General features: G+C 44.5%; 1 long non-coding RNA gene across 1 annotated transcript in view; it reads right to left on the bottom strand.

The window, feature by feature from the left end:
• Positions 1-4,427: 4,427 nt before the first annotated feature.
• The window catches only part of LOC114589590 (uncharacterized), a 76,298-nt gene continuing 55,459 nt past the window's right edge, over positions 4,428-25,266 (bottom strand). The window contains exons 2-5 of the long non-coding RNA XR_003704703.2: positions 8,741-8,824; positions 7,904-8,087; positions 6,667-6,753; positions 4,428-6,176 (exon numbers count right to left, since the gene is read on the bottom strand). This is a non-coding gene — a long non-coding RNA (uncharacterized LOC114589590). The remainder of the gene's footprint in view (positions 6,177-6,666; positions 6,754-7,903; positions 8,088-8,740; positions 8,825-25,266) is intronic.

Raw genomic sequence — 25,266 nt, 5'->3', positions numbered from 1 at the left:
CTTCCCAGGTGGGTGTGGCAGCGTACAGCCAACATGCACAGGGTCAGATACGGCCTGAAGACTCTCTGCAGGCCTGGAGTCACCACATCATCGGGTGTGATTGTCCAGCGAAGTCAAGGCAGACCTCGAGATGCGGCTGGAATTCCTGAGGGAGTTCAATGGCGTATTCCTGTGGCAGGATACTTTGAATCTGCAATTCGATTTCCAGGTCCATTTGGACACTGCTGGATCCTTGGGTTTGGGGCTCTATTTCCATGGCCATTGGTGTGCTCAGCGGTGGCCTGAGCACTGTCAGGGTATAGCCATTACCCGTGATTTAACATTTATTGAGTTCCACCCCCCCTTGTAGTAGCAGTGCACATCTGGACCATGGAGTTCAAGGACCGGCTGGTCCGTTTCTGGTCCGATAATCAGGCCATGGTGAGTGTTTTGGCAAGGCAGTCATCATGCCCCAGCAGAGTCTCTGCCCTTTTGCGCACGTTTGTGCTACGGTGCCTCGGGTTTAATATTGTGTTTTCTGCCCGTTTTATTCCTGGCATGAATAATGATCCGTCACCTGGGCATTACCTTCCGTGATGCTTTACAGGCTTGATGGGGTTCATCTGTCTGTAATTGGGAATGATTTGTGGCTGACCTCCGTGTCAGCGGGGTTAAGGGATTGGTTACAGGTATGAGTGGTTGGTGGCGAGTGCGGTGCTCGCGTGGTGGCTAGGCACTGGTTCAGGTGATAGGGATGGGAGAGCAGTCTCTCCATCCCTATGTGAAGGGTATTCCGTTAAAGGAATCCAGGGACTCAACTGGTTTGGTCAACCCCCGAGAGGGGTTTGTGCCCGTGCCTGAGTCCAGGGGGGCATCTGGGTGGTGAACATAGTCTGTTCCTGGCTTTTCGCCTGCCCAGGTGTTCACCCTTGGCTGGCCTATGCTGGTGCCCTGGGTCAGCGCTACCTGCAAGGGTGCAGGGAGCTAGTCGAACCAGAGCCTATGCAACCACCCACCTTCTGTAATCAATAAAGTTGTGGCCTAAATTCTGCCAAAAACCAAAACTAAAATTTGAGTCAAGTGTGAATTTATTTAGGGGGGAGGTCTCTGGGTCTGAACACGCAAAAGCACCTTCTACTAGAAGCCAGGGAACACTTACGGGTTTTTGATACTTTCTTTAAAAGTTGGTGAATTCCTTCTCTTTCTCTCCCTTACACACACACAAAACTTGGGAATGCAACAAAATGTGGCAGTGTGGAAGCTTCCTGTTTAGGAAATTCTCTTGGGTAGGGTGCAAGGATTTTGCTGCGCATGCATTATGTATAAAGTGTGTTTGTGAGTGTCTTTTCTTTCATTCTGTAATTCTCTTTCAGTGCTCTGCATTTCGCAGCCTCCCTGGGTGCCTGTGCTGCCTGAAAACAGCTGGGCTTTCCTGTAAGGCCAGGTAGGTGGGGAGGCTGCCTGCTGTGTGACTGACAGCTGTTCGCCCCCTCCCCAAGGGATGTCTTTTTACTTCTATATAAATCATCACAGAAAGATTTTTATTTTTTTTAAGGGTGAAAGGAAGAATTTCACTTAAAAACAAAATCAGCAACTGCACCGCTCTGAGGTGCTCGGTAATCTGCCTCCCTGGCTGGCTGTGCTTAGATTAAACTTTCTGGGAAGATTCCATGAGGTAATATTGTCCTATGAGGGTTTTTAAATCAGAAAGGGGAGGCAGAGTTCTGGAGAAATGTTCCTGAAGAAACACCCTCTCACCCATCTGTAGCCACCTCATAACAAGAAGATAAGCTCAACTCTGCACTCACTAACTGTCTAGAGAAATTCTAATTGCCCTGAGAAACAGGCAGAAAAATAGAAGCTTCTTTCACAGGAGAATAAAGCATTTGAGTAATTAAGGGACAGGTTTTGACACAGCACTAGAATTTACCCATTTTACTCTGACAAGCCTATTCAATTGTTTACAGTTCTTCATAATGAGTCAGTCTAATGTATTATTATTTTGTACGGGTTTTAATGGTGTTTTATGTTTTATTGTACTCAGTGCTTTTTTAAAAAATAGGGGAAAAAAGGTGCTGGTACTCTCCATGAAGTTGTTACGGTAAGTGCCACACTTTTAACATTTGGTGGGGTGGGGTGGGTGAAAGTGCCGATACTTCATACCCCCAGAAAAAAAGCACTGATTGTACTTGTCAATTTGGTAGTACAGGGTCCTGGCCTTTTATATGGGGGGTGGGTGGGTTTCTTTCAATATTCATACAAATAAAAATAAATACAGAGACAAAACATAGGTGGCAGAGATGAGAGGCTGTGTACCTAACGTACTTAGTGTGGACTGGGGGGAGGGACAGGCAGGTGAGGCCAGGTTGTCATGGGAGCCAACAAGGTCACTATTTTGAAGAGTAGGCCATGCTCTTTTCTACGTGAGGAGGCCAGAAATCTGCTTGGTTCTTAGATAGGCCATGAGGGAATAAGAAATCCTGTTCTGTTGGAGCCATTGGCCTTATAAACTGAGAGAGAGCAAAACATCCTTTGGTCCCCCTTCCTTCTGTCCGGTTCTCTAAAGCTCATTTCTTTACATCTCCTTCTGAACTGTTGCCCCCCCCCCCATCCGTCTGCCACCCTCTCCATTCCCTCCTGTAATCATGTGTCTTTATAGCAGCAAAAGAGTCCCCAGGTAACTATTTAGTCTAAACAAACCATGCAGCTTTAATGGAATTACCTCAGCCTTACTAGTAAATAATTTATAGGAGGCAGTAAATAAAATATGTTTCTTCATCTCTCTCTCTCTCAAACACACAGAGAGAGACAGAGACAGGGGGAGTCAGTTGTCAAGCGGGACGTTAAGCGAGAAGATTGTAAAAGCGCTCCAAATGAAAAGGGGGAACACAGTCAAAATGAAAGGCAGAAACCAAACAAAGCTTGTTTTTTCTCCTTTTTCCTTCTTCTCTGAAAGTGGAGACATGAAACGAGGCTTTGGTGCCATTGTGTGACTGGAGGGTGAGATGGCCCCTAGCCCTGAGGAGGAATGAAGCGAGGGATGTTGAAGCAAAGGTTTGTGTCCATTCAAGGGGCTTTTGCAGTGCAAGGTTCTGTATGTTGAAGATCTGCCAGTGGCAAACATTTTATTTATTTAATTGGATTAAGAATGTAAGAAAAACCCTGATGGATCAGGCCAATGGCCCATCTAGTCCAGCATCCTGTTCTCACAGTGGCAGACCAGATGCCCCAATAGGAACCTCACAAGTGGGATGTGAGAGCAACAGCACTCTTCCCGCATGGGATTCTCAGCAACTGATATTCAGAGACATACTGGCTGGTAGCCATTGGTAGCCTTATCTTCCATGAATTTGTCTTCTTTTAAGCCTTCCAAGTTGGTGGCCATCACTACCTTAACATGGGAGCAATTTCTAAGAGTGGCTATGTTTTTGGCTCGCGCATTGTTTCAGGAAGTGCAGATTAGGCATGTTCCTCTTTCATTGTGAAATGAATTGAAATTCTCCCCCATTTCTATTGCAAACGTTGACATAGTTAATGAATATATGACTTCAAAAACCCAATAGAAATTCGTGTTGTAGTTCATAGGCTCACTGACAACACAAACAGACTATGGGACTTCCTTGTCTGGACAAGAGGTAGGTCAGGCAACATCTCCTTCAGCCCTGGCTTAGATGACTTTTCAAAGGGAATTAGGCAAAGGTATGGTGGTTGTGGTGGGGTGGGGTGGGGTGGTGGTATCTGTGCATAGATATTAGTTATTTATTAGTCAAATGTAGAATCTAGTTTGTTCAGAGGCAGTTTGCCACTGAATGCCAGTTTACTGGAGAGCAATAGGTTTGGGAGAAGAAATACTTCCATTTCTTGTTCTAATGTGAACCTACTTAATTTGCACTTACTGAACTGAGAAGTGCAAATACGTTGTACTTTGCACTTCTCCACATCCTGTTCTCTAACCGAAAAAATGTGCACAAAAGTCCACATTTTTGTAAAAAGAATGTATAAAACTGCATTATATTAGGGCAAATTGGGACATCAGGGCGGGGAATGAAAAAGCAAATATTAGGAGAAACATACACAGAAATGCAGTGCTTTTTTGGGGGGTGCAGGGGTACGCATATTCCTAAACATTTGGTGAATCTTTGTATTTTTGTCCATTTACTGTTTTTATTTTCCCTGTTTTGAACTATAAAATGGTGGTTTTCTTGAGTCAAAATGAGAGTACCCCTAAACATATTTTTAGGGGGGGAAAGCACTGTGGAAATGTATGCACATTCTTGTGTAGATTTTTCTTTTTTAACTGGAAATTCAAAACAATTGATGTAGAAATAGGGTGAAGTTGTTGTAAACAAAATCTGCCCTTATTTCCTTATGGGGTACACAAGAGCCCTTGTAGAGTCCTTTGTGGGTTCTCCATCGGTAGGAGAAAATAACAGAGGCCTACCAGAGAATACTGAGAAGCAAAGCAGCTAGTAAGCCTGATCTTTATTAAACCGTTGCAACAGGGTGCTCCCCTCACACGCAGGAGAGAGGAGGAGGACCACAAACCATATGTGCTTGCCCTTATATAGCCATTTTGAAATTCCCTGCCCTAGAGCTCAAGACCACCCCTCCATACATCATACATACATCACAAGAAGGGGTGTAGCCCAAGACCACCCCCACAAACATCCTACCTACGTCACAGAAAAGGCGGTCTACAACAGAAATTTGAATGTTGTTGTTTTTCCTGTCTGCCAGGTTATCTGATAATGCCTGTTTTCCTGTGCTTCTTCAGAAATGTGGTTTATATATTTATGTACATGTTTGCTTGGTACATTTATGAACATTTATTATATATATAAGACCTTACAATTCTTATTACAAAGTTAAGGTGGGAAAGCATGAAAACAGGGAGAAACTGAAATCAACTGATTCATACATTCCACTGCCCCGCTTGAAAGCATCACAGAGGAATTTGGTTGGCTACTGTGGGAAGCAAGCTCTGTTCATTTATGTATTCAGTACAATCCTCCACATCCCACCTCCCAGGAGATAAATCCCACCAAGATGGCTTAGACCAGGAGCATTTCATAGCTGGTCTGCACCCACCCACCTTGGCCTGGTCCAGCAAGTTGTGTGTAATCTTGTTTAATAGAGATGTGTCCCATTTGCCAGACCAGAAGCCAAGTTTAAATATGTTGTTTCTCCTCCATCATCGTTTTCCTTGCCCTCTGTGTAGATATTTGGTCATTGAAGAGATCTTCCTGTTCTTCTTAGGTCTCTGTCTCTTGTGATCCCCTTGACCATGAAACTGGAGCCCTGAATACTTGACCCACATTCTCAAGGGCATCTGTTTCAGCCTGTAATTGCCAACATGCCTCATCTGAAATCCGAAACTTTGGCTCTAATAGTATTAACAGAAGCTCTGGCTTTGAGCAAGGAAGCGCAATGGGTCATCTTTGCCTGGGTGACCAAAAGCACCTTAAACCACCCTTTCAAAGTTTTGCAGGCTCTGTTTTGTGTTCTTCCCATTGCAGTTGTAGGTGTGTGATTGGCTGCTCGTGATTCTCAGTTTTCATATCATAGAAAAACAAACAAGCTGTCCTCTCCACTGCAGAGAATACAGCTGGGTGGAGGTCAGCAGAATCTGCCCTTGCGAGGGTGCTTTGCAATTTTATTTAGCAAAATCATCTATTTGTAGATAAACATAAGGAAAATTCAGCTGCTCCAGGCAATGCGCAAGAAAGCAGTTCAATGAACCGCTATTATAAAACAACATAAAAAGTTACCATTAAACCACAAGGAAACAACCAACTCCCTAAATGTCTATGTATCATCGCTCCATCTAATTTATTTAAAAGCATTTGTAAACCACTTAATATTTTAAGAAATCTCCATGTGGTTTACAACATAAGACAATAAACCATATCATTAAAACAGAAATGCAATATAAAACCAGTAAAACAGTAGCATAAAGCATACAAAAGCAAATAAAAACAGGAATTCGGGGAATCCAGACAGATAAAAACAGGATCAGAGAAAGCCTGGGCAAAAAAGATATCTCTTTACAAGATGTCCAAAGCAAATGATGGATGCCTGCTACACATATGGCAGAGGGAAGGAGGGCATTCCATAGTACAGAGGCAATTGCAGAAAATGATATTCTTTAGGGTATGGTGCCAGAGGTAGAATTTCCCCAGATGAAATCTATCATTTATCTACAGAGAGAGAGAGGGAAGAGAGATATTTAAAGTCAATTATATTTGCAAAAATAATAGGTTTTGATTTTGAAACATTTTAAAATCTATTATCCTCCTTATCTCACTTCATGCAAATACAACAGAATCCAAATTATGAAAGCATTGAAATAACATGCCATTAAATATATACAACTAATAATTAAAACCATTCATCAGTAGGCAATAGATCATTTTTCTCCTTTATCAGATTACACACACACGCACACACACACACACACATTTGGCTTTGGTCTTTAAACAGGTTCCTCTCAGTCTAGCAAGAAAAACACTTCCTTATTCCAGTCAAAGTGCTCATATCTTCATGGGTATATTCTTATTAAACCATCCATTCTGCTAGGTTACAGACGATTGCAGTATTCATGATGCAATCACTGTTTACCAGCAATTTGCATTAGTAGTTTCAGTGCTGGTAAAAAAAATCAAAAATCTCAATAGCTGCTTTGCTTACTGGGGGTAACTCTATCCAGGCCAATATCTGGAAATCTTGCAAGATGAAAACAAGACATGGCAGCCATCGTTAGTCAACACCAAAGACCTTAAATACAACCAATTAATTGAAAGCTGCTTATTAAATAGTTTGACACATTTGATGTAATGCATTTAATACAAAACACCTACAGTTTCGATATTTCATTGTCTCCTAAGGCTATGTTCTCTCTCCATTATTGGAGGCAATATGCCGCTGAATATCCATTGATGGGAATCACAACTGGGAAGGGTTGCTGTTGCCCTCAAATTCTGTTTGTGGGCTTCCCTTTGGGGCATGTGGATGGCCACTGTAAGAACAGGATGCTGGACTAGGTGGGCATTGGCCAGAGCCAGCAGACACAATCTTCTTATGTTCTTGGTCTGCTGGGAATCTCAACTGGAGAGAGTGCTGTTGAATTCAAACCCTGATTGCCTCCTTCCCATAGGCATCCATCTATGGGAATGCTTGGCTTGATCAGCATTTGACCTGATTTGTCAAGACTCTTATGCTGTTATGTTATTAACTGGAGACTTTCCATGAGCAAAGCCTGTTTTTGGCCACCACTGAACCATGGTTTCTCCCCAATGCTCACCTTTCCTACTGCAAAATGGCAGCACAATATGGTTTCACTACCCCATCCAACTAATGGCAAAGCTGTCCCTTTCTTACCCACTCATTGGGTGGACGTTACTTATAATTAGGGCACCTTTCCTTAAATACTTGCAGAACATCATCCAACCTGCTTAAATGGGTATCATCAGTCTACATCTGTTCCAACATTTGCAGGGTCTGGAGAGGCTCCCCCCCCCCCCCAAGCTTGGCTGCGAGATTTAATATGTGAGCCGAGATATATTTCACGAAAACACGGTGCTCCGTCTGCGTCTGCATCTGCTCCTTTATATTAGGGAAAGTGAAGCATTTTGATACTAATTGCAGCGAAACGGTGATGTGTTCACCCTGTAATTGACTTAATGAAGTTCATATGAAATTTCTGGAAATGGTTGGGTAATAGGCTCCCCATTGAGCCCATTGTGGGTGGGAAGGGAGAAACTGCTGTGTTGTGAAGGTAACGTGCCCCCCCAAAGGGTCAGAAACAAGTGTGACCATGGAAAAACTAGTGTTCTCACTAGATATATGTTGCTAAATGCTGATACCACAAATGCCACCTCCAATTCATTGGGGGAGGGGGGGGACAATGACAGACCTTCATACACACCTTAGAAACCATAAATCAGAAATCTTGATGAAGAAATTGGGAGTGGGACATAGCTCTGCAGTAGACTGCATAGTTTGCATGCAGGAGGTTCCAGGCTGAACTCACAGTATCTCCAGGTATGGTTGAGAAGTCTACTGTCCGAAGCCCTGGGTAGTTGCTGCCAGTCAGTGCAGATAACTCTGAGCTAGACGGACCAACAAATTATGGTCCTGATGACCACATGTTTTATGCATTAGAGATCCCCAGCCCCCATGCAACAATCATCAAATCCCGGTATAATAGAAGGATGAGAAAACTCCTGGATAGATATATTCACAACCCTAACATCCCATGAACTTAACCTCGATGATAACATTTTTTTATTATTATCTAGCAGTGCTATTCAATTGCTTAGCTAAGTTGTAGATTCAGGTAGGTAGCCGTGTTGGTCTGACACAGTCAAAATATATAAAAAAATAAAACAATTGTCCAGTAGCACCTTAGAGACCAGTTAAGTTTGTTCTTGGTATAAGCTTTTGTGTGCATGCACACTTCTTCAGATACCAGCCCAGTTGGTTAGAACATGGTGCTGATAGGACCAAGGTTGTGGGTTTAATCCCTGTGTGGGCCAGCTACATATTCATCCATTGCAGGGGACTGGGCTAGACGGTCCCTTCCAACTCTGCAATTCTATAAGTCTATGATTCTAATAGTGTATCCTCTTTCAAGGGATTCTTTTTTAAAAAAGAAAGAAAGAAGAGCCCTTCCCCAATTACACTTGTTTTTAGAGCTAATCCTAAATATCCCTAGAATATATCGTTGGTTTACCTTCAGGCATCTGTCATTTTTACTGTTTACCTGGCATGGAGAAATAATCCAGAAAACACTAGCATCCTTGTGAGACAATGCCTTCCATCTGTTCCTCTTTTCTGGTCCTTGTTTCTGAGAAATCCAGAAGCAAATTCCTTGTTACATTGCTCATTTTATTTCAACGATTTGTATGCCGCTTAACCACAGTCATCTCTCTAAGTGGTGTACAAGAAACCCACAAGAATAACAGTAAAGTATGAGTTAAAACTATAAAATCAGAATTTAGTTAAGAAGTCTGATTGAATAAAAGAAATATTCATTAAGCACCAGAAGTTCAACAGGGAGGGGACTTTTCTGGCCTGAACTGGAAGGGAGTTCCAAAAAATTGGACCCACAGTACTGAATGCATGTCTCCAACTGGACATGAGGCATGCATCCGAACCATGGGAGACCCCTAGCAATGACTCCCATCTTAGAGATTGAGCAGGGATATTAGGTATCAGGCAGCTGCTGAGGTATCTTGGACTCAAATCACCCACTATGGTGAGATGTATTGTATTTTTATTTAAACCAGGGTCATTAGTTCCAAACTAGCATATTATGATGTTGTTGTTCACACTGGCTAGTCACTTTATTTTAACGAAAAGTAACCTCAAAGCAACTTACAATATATTTAAAAATTAAAACCAGTGTAAAACTAAAGCAAAATAAAAGCTAGAAACATCCATACACATATGAAAGACGGCCTAACACACCCCACCTACTAAAGGAGGCCACAATATCTAAAATTCTCCAAGTTCAAGGCCAAAGGCTGGCTGAAAAATGTTTTTGCTTAGTGCCTAACACTAGCCAGTGATGATGCCAGATGCAGTTCCCTCAAGACAGCATTCCATAAGGCCCATTCTCAATTTGCCATTCCCTCTTTGCCTCCCTTGGGGATGGCACACTGAGCAGGATCTCAGATGGTGAACATAGGGTGAAGGCTAGTTCATGTGGGGAGAGGCAGCCTTTGAGGTATTGGGGCCCTGAGCTGCATAAGGTTTTATAGATCAAAGCAATTTAGGCAAAGCCTTTTTCAGGGTTATGTAAGTGTCCAGCCTAGCAATTGCACTGTCAGTTAATAGAACTTACAGGGGACAAAATCAAGCCTCCATCAATGGATAGTCATCTGAGGTGATGGGGAAGTGCTTGGGCATGTATCCTTAGCAGGAGAAACCAGTTGTAGGCATTTCTTGGCTCATGGTTTCCCAGGGAGCTGCAGGGCTGAGTGAGGATTTGAATCTGGGTCTCTGTATTCCTGGTCCAGCATCCTGACCACTGCAGGTAAAGGGTACAGGGACCCCTGACCATTAGGTCCAGTCGTGGCCGACTCTGGGGTTGCGGCGCTCATCTCGCTTTATTAGCCAAGGGAGCCGGTGTACAGCTTCCGAGTCATGTGACCAGCATGACTAAGCCACTTCTGGCGAACCAGAGCAGTGCACGGAAACACCGTTTGCCTTCCCACTGGAGTGGTACCTATTTATCTACTTGCACTTTGACGTGCTTTCGAACTGCTAGGTTGGCAGGAGCAGGGACCGAGCAATGGGAGCTCACCCCGTCGCGGGGATTCGAACCGCCGACCTTCTGATCGGCAAGTCCTAGGCTCTGTGGTTTAACCCACAGCTCCACCTGCGTCCCTCGACCACTGCAGACAAATGCATTAATTTTAGTTATTTTGATATGGGAGGTGGGAAGCAGTCCCTTTTGGTCTCTAGCAGTTGCTGATACAGTCCAGACCTGGGCAGTGTGCATGGAGGTCCTAGGCTGCCCAGGTGACAAGACCCCACTCTCAATTGCTGTGTTTTAAACTCTGCATTTTTACTCTGTTTGAAGTCACCTAGATACTATTTTTGTATTAAGCCATGCATGTAGTAGTAATGGAGAAAGATTAGAGCCCTTAGAATTTCTCTTTCTCCCTCCAAAAATCCCTTCAAATATACAGAAAGAGAAAGAGCCAGACTTTTCCTGTAGACTCACAATCTTCTTATTGGCATGCTAGCTTTCCACATACAAGATTTGTTTATTTTTAAACAGATTCAGTGGAAATGAGCTTTGATTAGCTCTGATCTTCCGTGGAAGATGTAAATTGTACAATAGATGCAAAATACACAATTCATGCAATTACTTTCCTGCTTTTTTGAGGGGAGAAGAATGTTTATTATCTTTATTAGAGTACACACAACCAAGGGTCTGCTTTATTATACATCTTGAAGACTGATTTATGGCCCAAACTGAAGATCCTTCCAGCCTGAGAATTGCTGTAAAACCAGGGAACACATTAAACTTTAACTACTGTAATCCTAGATAACTCTGCTGTTTGCTTTTACTGCAAGTTTGTCAAAGATTTAGAGGGATTTGTGCGTGTTTTTTCTACTGATGAATGATCCTAACACCTAGAAGGCTTTGGGTGGACAGAGAATGATCTCATGCCTGCAAGATCAAAGCCAAGTACTGCAAATAGTAAAGTAGGAAAGAGATGGTTCACACCAAAATAGTCATCACCATGTACGCACATTCAAATCTGGTCCATTTTTCAGAATCCAACCTTATTTTTAAGCCTCTCTCTTTAAACACACTACATACCAGGACCAGCGGCTTAAGGCTTCCAGTAATGACACCTCCTTGTCTAAATGCTCCAAGGAATAGTCCATGTATTTAATTACCTGTCCTGGGAAATCACTAGAATGCTTTCCCAAAATGTGTGTGTGTGTGTGTGTAACTAGCACAGAGATGGGCAACCATTTTTCCCTGTGAGGGACCACATTCCCATGTAGGAAATCTGTCAGGGGCCACATGATAGCAGTGGAAGGAGCCAGAGACAAAAGTGTTCTAGATTAACTGGGAATAAAGTCTTCCCTGCTTTGATTTTCACCCTTGTCTCTAAGTGCGTCTTGTCCCTAGTTAAGGGCTAATGGAAGTGAAATAAAAATAAGAATCTTGGGGGAGGGGAGTATTAGGGTCGCAGAAAAGGAGTGATGAAGGTGAAAATAATGGAACAAATATTTGTAGTTAAGTCATCCTGGGTCTCACGTATGAGGCACTTTCAGGTTGACTGGACCTTCACAAAGTTCATTTTCACAATGTCATATAAGATTGAACACCAAACTCTTGAAAAGTCTGGCTGGGAGGGAGTCTAACAGTTGAACTTGGTTGGCGGCGGGAGAGCTGGTTAAAACAGTTGTGGGCTTATAATGTGTGTGGGAGAAAGTACAGAATGAATTTTGCCATCCTCAGCGATGAATAAGAACTAAATCTATAAACTCTCTCCCACACACAGGTAGGTTCTTCTTTTTTAGAATTATTTTTATAGAAGTACTCATAAAATACTTGCAAAGCATTTTCTTGGGAAGGGCTGTAGCTCAGTGCTGAGCACCTATGCAGAAGGTCCCAGGTTCAATCCCTCTCATCTCCAGGTATGGCTGGGAGAGAACCCCTTTTGGAGTTCTGGAGAGCTACTGCTAGTCATTGTAGACAATTCTGTACTACGTACACCAAAACAGCTTTCTATTCAATTTATTGTCTATTTTTCTTCCAAGGAACTGAAAGTAGACAGTTCTCTCCTGTGTTTTATCTGTACAACAACCTGATGACATAGGTTAGGCTGAGAGCCAGTGCCTGGCCAAAAACCACCAAGCAAGCTTCATGGCTAAGTAGGGATTTGAAACCTGGCCTCCCAGGTCTTAGTTCCAACAGTCTAACCACTATACTACCCTAGCTCTGGTGCATGCATGTTCGTATGGTAGCTGTTAATATCCTCACAACAACCCTGTGAGCATCATGGCTGAGTTGGGATTTGAACCCTGCTCTCCTAGACCCTAGTCCCTTGCCTCTCCTATTTTGCCTCTGCTGGTTCAGAATGCAAGCTCATAGAGGCAGAGACCTGTCCTGTTTATATTCTGTAGGGTGCCATTTAAATCAGTGACGCTATAATGCATTGATGATGATGATGATGATGATAATGATAACGTAAAATTACAGATTTTGGAAGCGGCCCTCACATCTCACATGCGGAAGGGAATGCCTTTTCCAACTGACTTCATTGTGGCTGCAATAAATGTGCACAGTAGTTTTGAAAAAATAACATAAAATATGTGTTCCCCTCCGGAATTGTTGCTTTATTTATTGCTCTACTTTTTATTGCAGAGGTTTATTTATTTGTCATTTACTGACCAGTTTTATATAAAAAAAACCTTCATCACATTGTAATCTGAGGGCAGTGTCCAATAAAGTAACAAAGGCAAGATAGCAATAAGTACAGCAAAACCCTTTTAAAAAACTATAATAAAAAACTATATCAAACAGCAAATAAGAACAGATTAATCATAAACTCAAAACCCCCAACATTAGTTAAAACCAAGACAACACAACTCAACCAGAATATACATTAAGTGGATTTAATGGATTAACCCCATGTGGTTAATCAACTGTAATTACTTTAATCAGGTAACAGCCCTAGAAAGAAATCATTCTCAAAAAGCTTTTTTTTTTAATTACAGGGATGGTGGACCTGATGTTCACCAAAGTCATAGCAGCCAAATCCCAGGGGCTGAGGTTCCTTCAGCCCCCCCCCTAAATATTTGAGAGGGCTGAGCTCCTGCAAAGTTGATGGGCATTGCCATTCAAACAGTGTGTGTGTGTGCGTGTGTGCGTGCATGCGTGCGCACGCGGTGTCATGTGATCCCCAATTATATGGGGCGGGGCTTTACCTGGCCCTCCCCCCAATATTTTACTCAAGTTTGCAAACCAGCCAGAAGTTGCTACACTACAACTGCTATAACCTCTGACTTTTGGCCATGCTGGTTGCTGCAACTGATGGGAGATTCCCAATGGCACCAGGAGGGTCAACACCCCTGTTTTATCAGGTTCATTCCTGGTCTTGCTCCAAGGAAGGTGTTGTACATGAATATTATGCCATCTTATCCTTGCCAGATCAGTACGGCTGAGAGAGCCCTGTTGACAAAGAATCAGCCTATTGCATTTCATGACCAAGCAAGAACTTGATGGCTATATAATATATGAATCCTTCAGCTGCAGGGTAGTATAACCACACTATTGCATGTCACCTTGAGGTTTCGTGGAAAGCAACAAATATGTTGAAATAATTATTAATAATAATAATAATACTAATAGGCCAGCAGCATTACACAACTGAAGCTTCAGGATAGTTGTTAACTTAGGAATCAGTTGAAAGAAGGAGTAAAGTGAGGTTCTTTGTGGAGAGAAGATCCCTCCCTCTGCCTCAGGCTTGTTCCATTGGTGTACCTTTGCCGGTAGATAACATTGACTCCCACCTTCCTGTTCAGCCAGCAGAGAGAAGGCAGGGGAGCTGATAGAAGGAGCCAGGCAAGTATTTTATCTTGCCAACAAAACTCTGAGCACATGCCCTGAATTAATTTTCTACAAAGGTGCAACTCAAACAAACTTTCCTTTCATGTCCCATCCCTGTTTGTGCAAGGACATTAATACTCTACACATTTAGAAACTTGACAGCTATTGTTGCTGAGGCCTTGAGCTTGCTGTCTGTGATCTTGGATGCCATCTCTGTTCTGTCTTTTCAAACGTGGACTTAATCTGTAGCTGTTTATTAAATAAAAGCTGGAGTGAATAGTGGCAGAGGCACTGGGGACCAGACTCTGCCATCATGCCTGGAGTAAACCTAGCTTTACATACAGTTGTACCTTGGAAGTCGAACGGAATCTGTTCCAGAAGTCCGTTCAACTGCCAAAACATTTGGAAACCAAAACACGACTTCTGATTGGCTGCTGGAAGCTGTGGAAGCCCCATTGGATGTTCAGGTTCCAAAGAATGTTTGCAAACCAGAACACTCACTTCCTGGTTTGCAGTGTTCGGGAGGCAAAACGTTCGAGTTCCAAGGCGTTCGGAATCCAAGGTATGACTGTACTTCAATTATCCTTGCCAATTTCTGTCCTTAGTCAGGCGCTCTAGTGCAACCTCCCCATGTCCATCAGAGACCAGCCCCATGAAAGAGTCTCCCTGCCTTCAAGCTTGTCCATGGGACTGGATTATACTTGTATGTCTACCTGCAACAACCAGTGGGGACTTGCATATGTGAATGGGCATCCCCAGATATAGCACCACAGATGATCAGTTCACAAGTTCAGCTACCAGTTACAAAAAACTGACTGGTTCACACACAACAGATTGTGGAATAGAGGTTGAGTGTTTAATTGTCATTCCCCCCCCCCATTTTTTTATTCATTTTATAACACAAATAATAAACACAAACAGAAAAGACAAACAATACAAATAAATTCTTGTCATATCCTTATTTTTCTAAACATTGTTAAGCGGGCTTCCCCAAGTCCCACCTATCTGATTTTCATTTTACTTCATCTTTAGCAGTTTACATATATCATAATTTCTAACCATCTTTTTTTTTTAATCACACTTAAAATAACTTCACATTTTATCACTTACAAATAATACCATTTTAAAATGCCCTATCTTCTACTTCTAACCCTACAGCCTATATCCACTTCCAAAGCTATTCTAAGGTTTAAATATTAACATATTTTTTTCAAATATTCCTTAAACTTCTTCCACCGTCTCTTCTCTCTGGTCTCGGAGTCTCCCGGTCAGTTCGGCAAGTTCCATATAGACTATATGGACTATAGGGGTCAAGTGTTTAATTGATGGCTCAGTTAGATCAATCAATTATAAAACTTTTACTCAATGGAAAAGGGTGCCCCTCAAGTCAGAAGTGAGAGGACATGTATTTGTGTATATAACACACAGACACCACACGTCTAACCACTCATATGTGGTGTCTGTGTATCAAAATGTGTGTATATCACAGTGACTAACGCAATAGGGATATTAATGTTATAAATGTCTTGGCCTTCTTCATTTGAATCAAACAGTACTACAACCAAAGTGGCAAGTAACTGCCTTATTGGCTGCAGTACCATTTGATTCTCCTTCATGGATCACTGCCATGTCATGGCGAAGGGGCTTGAATAACTCAGAGAAGCTATGAGCTATGCCGTGCAGGGCCACCCAAGACGGACAGGTCATAGTGGAGAGTTTTGATTAAACGTGATCCACCTGGAGCAGGATCACAGAATCAAGAATCTCGGGGTTCTTTGGGTAAAGCCATAAGTGTTTAAAGTGGTATCAACAGTGCTTTATTATGTAAGGTGCAGATATGGCCTAGATTTGTGGGCTACCACTTTCTATAGTATTCCCATTATGGCCAGTGCCATTTTGGCCTTCCTTCTGTTTCCTACCACTGCACAGTAAAAAAAAATCCTCTTTAAACAGCTTGCCTTTTGCCTCTGTAGTTGAAGATAACTGACAACCTCAGTGTGGCGTCTACTGGGCAGCCATGCATTTGGAGTGCCACCTCCTCACACTCTGTTCTGAAGCCTCAGGCCAAACAGTTGACGTGTCCACTGCAGTACCTTCTCACAGGTGCAAAGTGGCAATCGGGATCTGTGTGGTTCTTTGGGGCAAAGGAGAGAGACTGCCCTGAAGAACGCTGTGACCTGGAAGCCCCCGTGGTGCAGATCTCCATGGCAACACAGAGAACATGCAATTAACACCCCATGGTAACTGAGCTCTACTACTGCTCGGAGAGCCGTGTCAGCCGTGATTCCATATTGGAAATCCTAATTTCCTCAGGTCTCTCTCTTCCCCCACCCCGTTCTCCTTTTGGGCGCATCAGCATCCACACAATTCATCTTTGCGGAAGACCTCAAGTAATCCACAAACAATTGTGATTGCTGTACGAAGGGCCTGGAACAGCTCTGTGTGGAGAACGCCACACACACACACACATTTAAAGCACTATGGCACCATACTGTCCAACATTTCTCCAATGAAAATAGGGACGTCCCATTCCATAATGAGAATTTTACTATTTATACCCCACACATCACACTGGGTTGCCCCAGCCACTCTGGGCAGCTTCTGTGAAATATACTCAGAGTCGAGTAGTAATTTCATGTTCTTTATTTCAGCTCATAGGAACAGTGATTGAATTCCCCCCCCCCAACCTCTGGCTTTATATACATTATTTACAAAATGAGTACTGTCTGACTGATTGGGTCCCGGAGCTTGACTGGGCTGTTCCTGCAGGCCAATCAGGTTGTTGCATTCTAGGATCCTACCTGCCTATTGTTCTGGGACCCAAGCTTAGTACATAAAACCCCTCCCCTCTAAGTTCCTGTTGTGCCCGGAAGGTTAGCATTCGTAGTCATCAAGGTATGCCGGTCGCCTACATATGTGTTGTGGTCTGCGAATTCCGGCCTGGGGTTGCTGTTGGGCCATCCCCGCCACACCCAGTCCAGGACCCGGGAGATGACCCTATCCTTTGTGGAGTGGTACACTACTTCCGGTGCCTGAATGGGTCGGTCGGGAAGCTGTTCCAGGCTCATGACCTTTTGTGTGGGTGCTGGGTCAGGGCCGGTCTTTGGTAGTGGCAGCCTACTGAGGGCGTCCGCATGGCCCATTGTCTTTGTGGGTCAGTGGACAAGTGTATACTGGTATCTGGCAAGGAAAACCAACCATCTGAGGATGTGGGGTGACAGTAGTTGAGGGGTCTGCTTCCGGGGGGCGAACAAGCCGAGCAGTGGCTTGTGGTCAGTCACCATGGTAAAGGTCCGTCCATACAAAAAATTGTGGAATTTCTTGACTCCCTTCACAATTGCCAGGCCCTCTTTGTCTGTTTGCGAGTAGTTCCTCTTGGTTGTGGAGACGGTCTGGGAAAAGTGTGCTCCCAGCACGTCTCTCCCATCCGGAAGTTGGTGCCCCAGGATGGCACAAATGCTGTGGCCTCTCGTCAAAGTGTGCCAGGCGAGTTTGAGACGAGCAAGTCTTTGACTGCTTGGAATGCTGCCTCCTGCTGCTGCCCCCACACCCATGGGGCCCACTTGTCTAACTGTCTGTCTAGGGGCTCTGCTACCACTGCCTTATGAGGTAAGAAGGCGTGGTAAAGTTCAATAGTCCCAGGAAGGCCTGGAGTTCGGCCTTACCCTTAGGTGCCAGGGGGTCGCAAATAGCCCACACTTTGTGCCCGGTTGGGTGGACCCCCATCTGCATCCATGGTAAATCCCAGAAAATCCACTTGTTGCACTCCTAGCAGACACTTTTCCTGCTTCACCTTGAGGCTGGCCGTCTGGAAATGGTGCAGGATGGTGTGGAGTTGGTCACCAAACTCCCCTGGCATGGCCCCGGCGATCAGCACATCATCAAAGAAGGGGGTGACACCAGGAATTCCTTTGAGGAGAGAGTCCATTAGATTTTGGAATATGCCTGGTGCCGAATTGCAGCTGTTGAACTGGAATGCGCCCCTGTGCGTTACAATCGTCTGTGCCTCGGCGGTGGCCTCGTCAATTGGCAACTGCTGGTAGGCCTGGGCCAAGTCTAGCTTGCCAAAAATCTTAGACCCTGCCACGGTGACAAGGACCTGGCTAACCACTGGCACTAGGTATGCATGGGCCGTAAGGGCCTTGTTTATGGTTCATTTGTAGTCTGTGCAGATGCGAACTAAGCTGTTGGGCTTGATGGGTGTGACAATTGGGGTTTCCCAGGGGATGTTGGGTGCCTGCTCGAGCACTCCTTGCTCCACAAGCTGGTCCAATTCCTTGTCTATGTGGGGTTTCAGGGCGAACAGGACCCGGTGGGCCTTGAGCATGATGAGTCGTACTGAAGGGTCTAGTTGTAGGCTGATGGGGGGGACAGTATATTGTCCCAACGCCCCATTGAAAACCTCCGGAAATTCTTTACATATGGCGTCCTCATCCACGTGGAAATGGTGCAGTTCACCCCAGTGATGGCTACCCCAGTGGCCCAAACCACACCAATCCCGGTAAGCTAATCCCCTTGACCACAATCAAGTCTAAACACTGCTTCCGCCCTTGATATTTTACATTGAAGGTTCTCACCCCCATCATGGGGACCTTACATTTCTGGAAGTCCCAGAGAGTGAATGGGGCCGGCCTGAGCTTGGGGCCCCCGTTTGGGCACAACTTTCTTAATGTCCGTACCAAGATTATGAACAGGGTTGAGCCTGTGTTGAGCTCCATGTGGCACGGGGCCCTCTCTATCTGTACCTCAATGCAATTTCCCCCCGCATTGGAATAGGGCAACTGGTATACCTGACAGTCTCTGATTTCCATCAAGTTGCCTTGGTGTGTCGGGCCGTGGGGCCTGGGACTCTTGGGTCGGCCATCTGCAGCAGGGCGGTGGGTGGGCCTCGCACGGCACACCTGGGCAATGTGTCCTGCTTTTCTGCATTGTCGGCATTCTGCATTGTGACAATGGCAAGTCCTCCGGTCGTGGCTCTCCCCGCAGCTTGTGCAGTTCCCCTCTTCCGGCTGAGGCAGATGTGGTGGCCGTGTGGCTTGTGTGTGTCACTGCACTTGGTGCACGTCCTCCCTGTTGGATTCAGAGTCGTCGGTGAGGTCCTCGTGGTGGAACCTTGGATTGGGCGACCGGCTCAGCTGGGCTGGAAATCGTGCGCAGACCTCTCAGCAGCTTCAGTTGCCGGGGCCTCCTCCAAAGCAACCTGGAACGTTATGTCCTTCTAACAACGTTAGAGGCGTTGTTGCTGCTGCAGGCCAATCAGTTGTTGCAGCCTAGTATCCTACTAGCCTAATAGGCTGATTAACTTCCTCCTGGAGCCTGATTGGTCTTCTCCTGCAGGCCAATCAGGTTGTTGCATTCTAGGATCCTACCTGCCTATTGTTCTAGGATCCAAGCTTAGTACATAACATTCTAAAACATAAAAACATAATTAAACGCTGAACTTTAAAAAACAAAACAAAAAAACCCCCTTCCCTATACAGGATTGTATTCAGACGGCTCAGGGGTCAGATAATTCCATATCTTCCAACATTTCTCCAATGAAAATAGGGACGTCCCAAGGAGAAGTGGGGCATTCCAGGATTAAATCAGAAACTGGAACGGCTTCTCTAAATCAGGGATGTCCCTGGAAAATAGGGACACTTTGAAGGTCTGTGGTACCACTTAAAAGAGTTGTGGTTTCCCCCAAAGAATTCTGGGAGCTGAAGTTTGCTAAGGCTGCTGGGAGTTGTAAGGAAACCTCTGTTCGGCTCCCAGAGCTACAATTTCTAGAGTGGTTTAAAAATCAATCCCTTTTCACAAGGTACTCTGAATTTGTAACTCTATGATGCCTCCTCTCGGGACCCATAAACTACAGCTCCCAGAATTCTTTGGGGGAAGTCATGAGTCTTTAAAGTGGTATCATAGTGCTTTAAATGTACGGTGTGAATGTGGCCTGTTCTTGAAGTCATACAGAATGACATTAGCTGGCCCTCCCTGCCCAGGAGGTTTTCAGCAAGAGTATGAGCAGAAGTGGCTGGTTAGAATGGCATGTTTGTGAAATTTCTTCATTGTCTTTGTCTTCTTCTTAGTCTTTTATTCATTTGTCTACTTAAAACATTTTAAGACCATAAATTGCTGCTGCTGTTATTTGTTATCATTAATCAATTGCCTTCTATGCAATTGTCTCAAGGTGCTCTGAAAGATGTTGGGGGTCATGAACCAATATATACTAGGCTTTATATGTAAAAAACAGCACTTTGAATTGGGCTCTTTATGTTACAGGAAGCTCCCCACTTGTGTGCAACCATGCACATGTGCGGCACTGGGAACCCAGAAGTGGGGAGCACCCTGGAGAGTCCTCGTGGCTCACGAGGAGACCCTCCACAGAGCCTGAAGAGGACTTCCACTTCTGGCTCTGGGGTGGGTCTCCTCGTGAGCCAGAGGGGCAGCAGGGCTTTGTTGGGGCTGCTCAGCTGATGTGCAGGGAAGCAGCAGTGGTGGCTGCAATATCCCACATGTCAGCTCTTAAGTGAGGATGCTGAACAGCCTCAACAAAGCAATAGGCTCTGGGGAGGGTCTCTTCATGAGCCACAAGGACTCCCTACTTCAATAAGGGTGCACCCCACATGTGCTCATTTCCCTTATGAGTGTAGGGGCCCAGAACTTAACTCCTGTGTAAGTGGGGAGTCTCCTGTACTTGAAACTTCACGTTTGTCAGTGCTTGGGAATGAAAAGAAACAAACGAAAAGAAACTTAGTGACGTTTGGAAATTAGTGGTTAAAATCAATGCAATTTTGAAAGTTCAGTCCACCATTTTGTTTCAAAATGGCTTCCAGTTGTATCCAAACATAGGCAAAACTTGCTTCTTGATCTCAGGGACCATCATGCAAAATGCAGCCATGCTATCTTCAGAAATGTCCATATGCTTAGTGAATAAGCTACTTCCAAAAATATATAAAAGATTAGTGAATTTACCCCTCAGTGTTGATCCTTATGCAATAGCACTGCCTGGGTATGAGAGCTGATGATGTTCCACAAGGTTTGCGAAAGGATAAAGTTAGGGGGGAAATGTAAGGGGGACTGAGCATGCTCAGTGGCCATGGAATGCTGAATGCTTGTTGAGTGGAAGAAAATGGGTAATGGGGAAAAATGGGGCTGCCGGGCACTGCAAACAGGAGCACTCTGCGCTGCAACCTTTAGTTGCTGGTCCCCCTCGTTTCATCTCCTCTTATACGAAATATAAACTAAAAAGAAAAAACTATTCAAAGCCTTATTATTTTGAAACACATCCCCTGTTTATGTGTGTGACAATGTTGAAGAAGTTAATCTCCAGCCATTCATTTGACTTGACTAAGGATACCCCCATTTTGTTTCCCTCGTGAACTGTCTTGATAAAAAGAACTCGGCAATCAAGCGCGGTCGCACTGGAGTGAATCTGTTTAATCAATTAAGGCAATCAGCTTTGTCCCTGGCAAATTTCAGTTGTAAAAAGAAAACTAAGCATTTAATTAGAAGGGTTTGAAGCAAAGGAAGCACCATATAAATATATATTTATCCTTCTTAATAATGAAAATTTATATCATCTCACCATGGTATCTGGAGACTGCAAAAGAGTTTAACATCTTTTTAGCCCATTAAACAAACATCACACTGCTTGGCAAACCAATTATTGCATTTCCTCTCTCACTTCCTCTTTTGTTCCCTGATAGGCTTGTTTCAAAGACTGGTGACAGAAAGGCTCCCTGGCCAATGCGCAATTAGGAGTGCAGTTTAAGGCTCCTGTTTGGACACTGGCAGCTGCATATTCCCTTTCCTGCCCTCTGACATCACATATGGTGGCAGGTGTTGGGCAAATGGGTGTGGTTTGAAGGAAACTGCCTATTGGGCCAAATTGAGGCCTATGCTGTACTTAATTAGGCACATGGGCTAAAGGTTCCCAACCCCTGATATAGCCCATCATCATCCATCACCCAGTGTTGGACAGTTGGGTCCCTCTGAGAAACTCACAAAGCATGAAAGTCTCCATGGTTGCTGAGTTCTGAGTTTCTATTCAGCAGTCATGGCTGATACACAACAATGGACCTTTCCTCTTTGAGGTTGCTTTATAGCAATGGTTCAGCATATGGTCTGAAGGCACAGGAGGCTACTATTTTGCTGCTGCTAACCACATCTGGGTCTGGTCAGTTCTAGGATGAGTGGTTCCCATTCATTTATGACCTCCATATTGGGTTCCACGATGGAATAATGATGGGGTAGAATTCATAGAATCACACAGTTGGAAGGGACCCTGAGGATCATCTAGGCCAACCCCTTGCAATGCAGGAATAGTCCGTTGTCCCATAAGGGGATCAAACCTGCAACCTTGGCATTATCAGCACCATGCTCTAACCAACTCAGCTATTTGACCAAAATAAATCAGCAAAAATATAAGAATAGCTGGACGTTTTCAAACAAAATAATGCACACAAATTGCATTTTTAAAAATCTTTTTTAAAGGATCAGTGTTTTGCAAGGGAAATGCTTGCAAGAGAGAGATGTTATTGGGAATACAATATTTTGACTTTGAACCTCTGCCAACTTCAAAAATTAGAGGAGGCACTACTTACAGAAGGAGGAAATCTACTCTGTGCTGTGTTAAACTGGCACTCTTTTAAAACAATGTTCTGATCAGTAAGTCAGACACTTTAAATAATTGAATTAAAAATTTAACCAAGGCTAACCCCTTCAGGAGTTTCAATTTTGGAAACATGGGTTGTAATTACACTCAGCACAGCCTCATTTCAGATTACTTTGTCAAGCCGTCATTTACAACTGGCGGAAAAATTCTGGTTGTACTGTTAAGCTAGGTTTGAAAGCAAAATGAAGCAGAGAGAAACAATGGCCACATTCATATATTATTTTGGGGGGGAGCCCATGTGAACCCATTAAAAGGCTATCTTCAGTCCTATACCCCCCCCTCTGCCCTTGTTCCTGAGTCCCTGTAGGCATTTGATTCTGTGGAGCAGGTCTTAGTTTAAAGGTAAAGACTTTCATTTCTGTACTGTAGAAAGCATAACTGTTCCCTTGCTTGCAATTACATTGCTGGAACTATGATCCTGCCATAAAATAAAAATCAGTGCATGAAATATTCACCAGCACAAAAGAAAAATACAAAGTCAGAACTGTCTAAACATGGGTTTGTGCATATTTAAAAATTGCTCTGTTTTCGTCCCCCTCCCGCCACAGTTTTATTTCACTGTGGAAGAAGCATACTTGGAATGTAAGCTCAATCCGCAAGCTATTTAGGTACAATTGCTTGGATTTAACCCAAGACAGGCTATAAAATAATATTAAAGGGAACATTGATAATAAGCTTGGCAAGGTGTTGGATCCCTTCCGCCAGCTTCAGATTGCTTTAAATAATATGTTTAGAGGTTTAACCACACCTTCCAGGGTTGAACCTACGAACCTGCTTATATTATGCTATACTGTACTGTCCGATTGCTGTTTCCATCCCATTACATATTACAGGGGGAGGTGGAGGAATCCCAGAGCAGCTTACAAATATTGGTGCTAAGACAGGCCCAGCCTTCAAGCTTACAAGCTAAATGACATGACACAAAAGGGCAGGGCTTTTTTTCAGTGGGAACTCGCCAGAACTCAGTACTGGTACCTCTCAGGTGGGTGCCATTGTCATTCAGAGAACAAGGCAGCTGGGTGAGAACGATTTGCTGGAAGCTCCCTGCTTGAGCCTGCAGACCTGCATGCAGGAGGACTTGGAAGAGTTGAAGGCAGCTCTTCCTGGACTCAAAATTTTTTGGCCGCAGCTGTTGCAGCGACATGTGTGGTGTGGTAGCCAATGCCCAGCTGCCACCGAGAGGGCCAGGAAGTGCGTCCAGAGTGCAGTGACCAAGAAGGTTCTGGCCTTGGGCGGGACGGTGATCCGTCACCCAGGCATTACCTTCCGTGATGCATCCCTTTACAGGCTTGATGGGGTTTATCTGTCTGTAATTGGGAATGATTTGTGGCTGACAGCAGTGTCAGTGGGGTTAAGGCAGGGGTCTGCAACCTTTAAGACAAAAAGAGCCACTTGGACCCGTTTCCGAATAAAAAACAACAACTGGGAGCCGCAAAACCATTGCGACATTTAAAACAAATATATCTCCGGAGTCGCGATCTGACAGTGGGCGGGAAGGTGACGTCGGGACGGTGCGTGGCTAACGCACGCACCGCCCCCATGCGACGTCACAGCCAGTACAGCGCCTGCCACAGTGAGGAGTGTCGGGGCGCACAATGCGCCTCCTCCCCTCGCTAGTATCCGCCCCGGAGCCACGGCAAAGATGTAAAAGAGCCACATGCAGCTCCGGAGCCGCGGGTTGCAGACCCCTGGGTTAAGGGATTGGTTACAGGTGTGAGTGGTTGGTGGCGAGCACGGTGCTCGTGTGGTGGCTAGGCACTGGTTCAAGGTGATAGGGATGGGAGAGTGGTCTCTCCATCCCTATGTGAAGGGTATTCCATTAAAGGAATCCAGGGACTCAGCTAGTTTGGTCAACCCCTGAGAGGGGGTTGTGCCCGTGCCTGAGTCCAGGGGGGCATCTGGGTGGTGAACATAGTCTTTTCCCAGCTTTTCGCCTGCCCAGGTGTTCACCCTTGGCTGACCTATGTTGGTGCCCTGGGTCAGCGCTGCCAGCAAGGGTGCAGGGAGCTAGTCGAACCGGAGCCTATGCAACCACTCACCTTCTGTAATCAATCAAGTTGTGGCCTAAATTCTGCCAAAAACCAAAACTAAAATTTGAGTCAGGTGTGAATTTATTTAGGGGGGAGGTCTCTGGGTCTGAATACGCAATAATGACCAGTTTGAATGGAAGGAGTTAAAGGAGGAGCCGAAAGTTGCAGGTCTCTCAACTGAGCTGCTGGAGAGGCCCTTCAACCCTCACTCCCTCCCATTTCATGTAGCCAGATGGAATGGCTGCTGCAGATGACAGCTGAAGGAGGAGCATGATGGAACTGGTTTCTCAACACAGACGGCAGACACAGCAGTGCTGTTTTTCCCATTACTGCAGCCTGATTATAGTGGAAGATCTACTCTGTTATGTGCTGTGTTCATTTATACATTATTTGAAATGAGTTTTTGCAGCAGAGAAAATGACATATTGATGTTGATACATTTATGTACACTGGGCTTAAGATCCACCCATCACCAAATGAGATGTTTTATTTTTCTACTGAGGTATCAGGTGCCGTGGTGG

This window comes from Podarcis muralis, chromosome Z (assembly GCF_964188315.1).
Source record: "Podarcis muralis chromosome Z, rPodMur119.hap1.1, whole genome shotgun sequence".
Classification (NCBI taxonomy): Eukaryota; Metazoa; Chordata; class Lepidosauria; order Squamata; family Lacertidae; genus Podarcis; species Podarcis muralis.
This window is presented reverse-complemented; position numbering and strand designations above follow the sequence as displayed.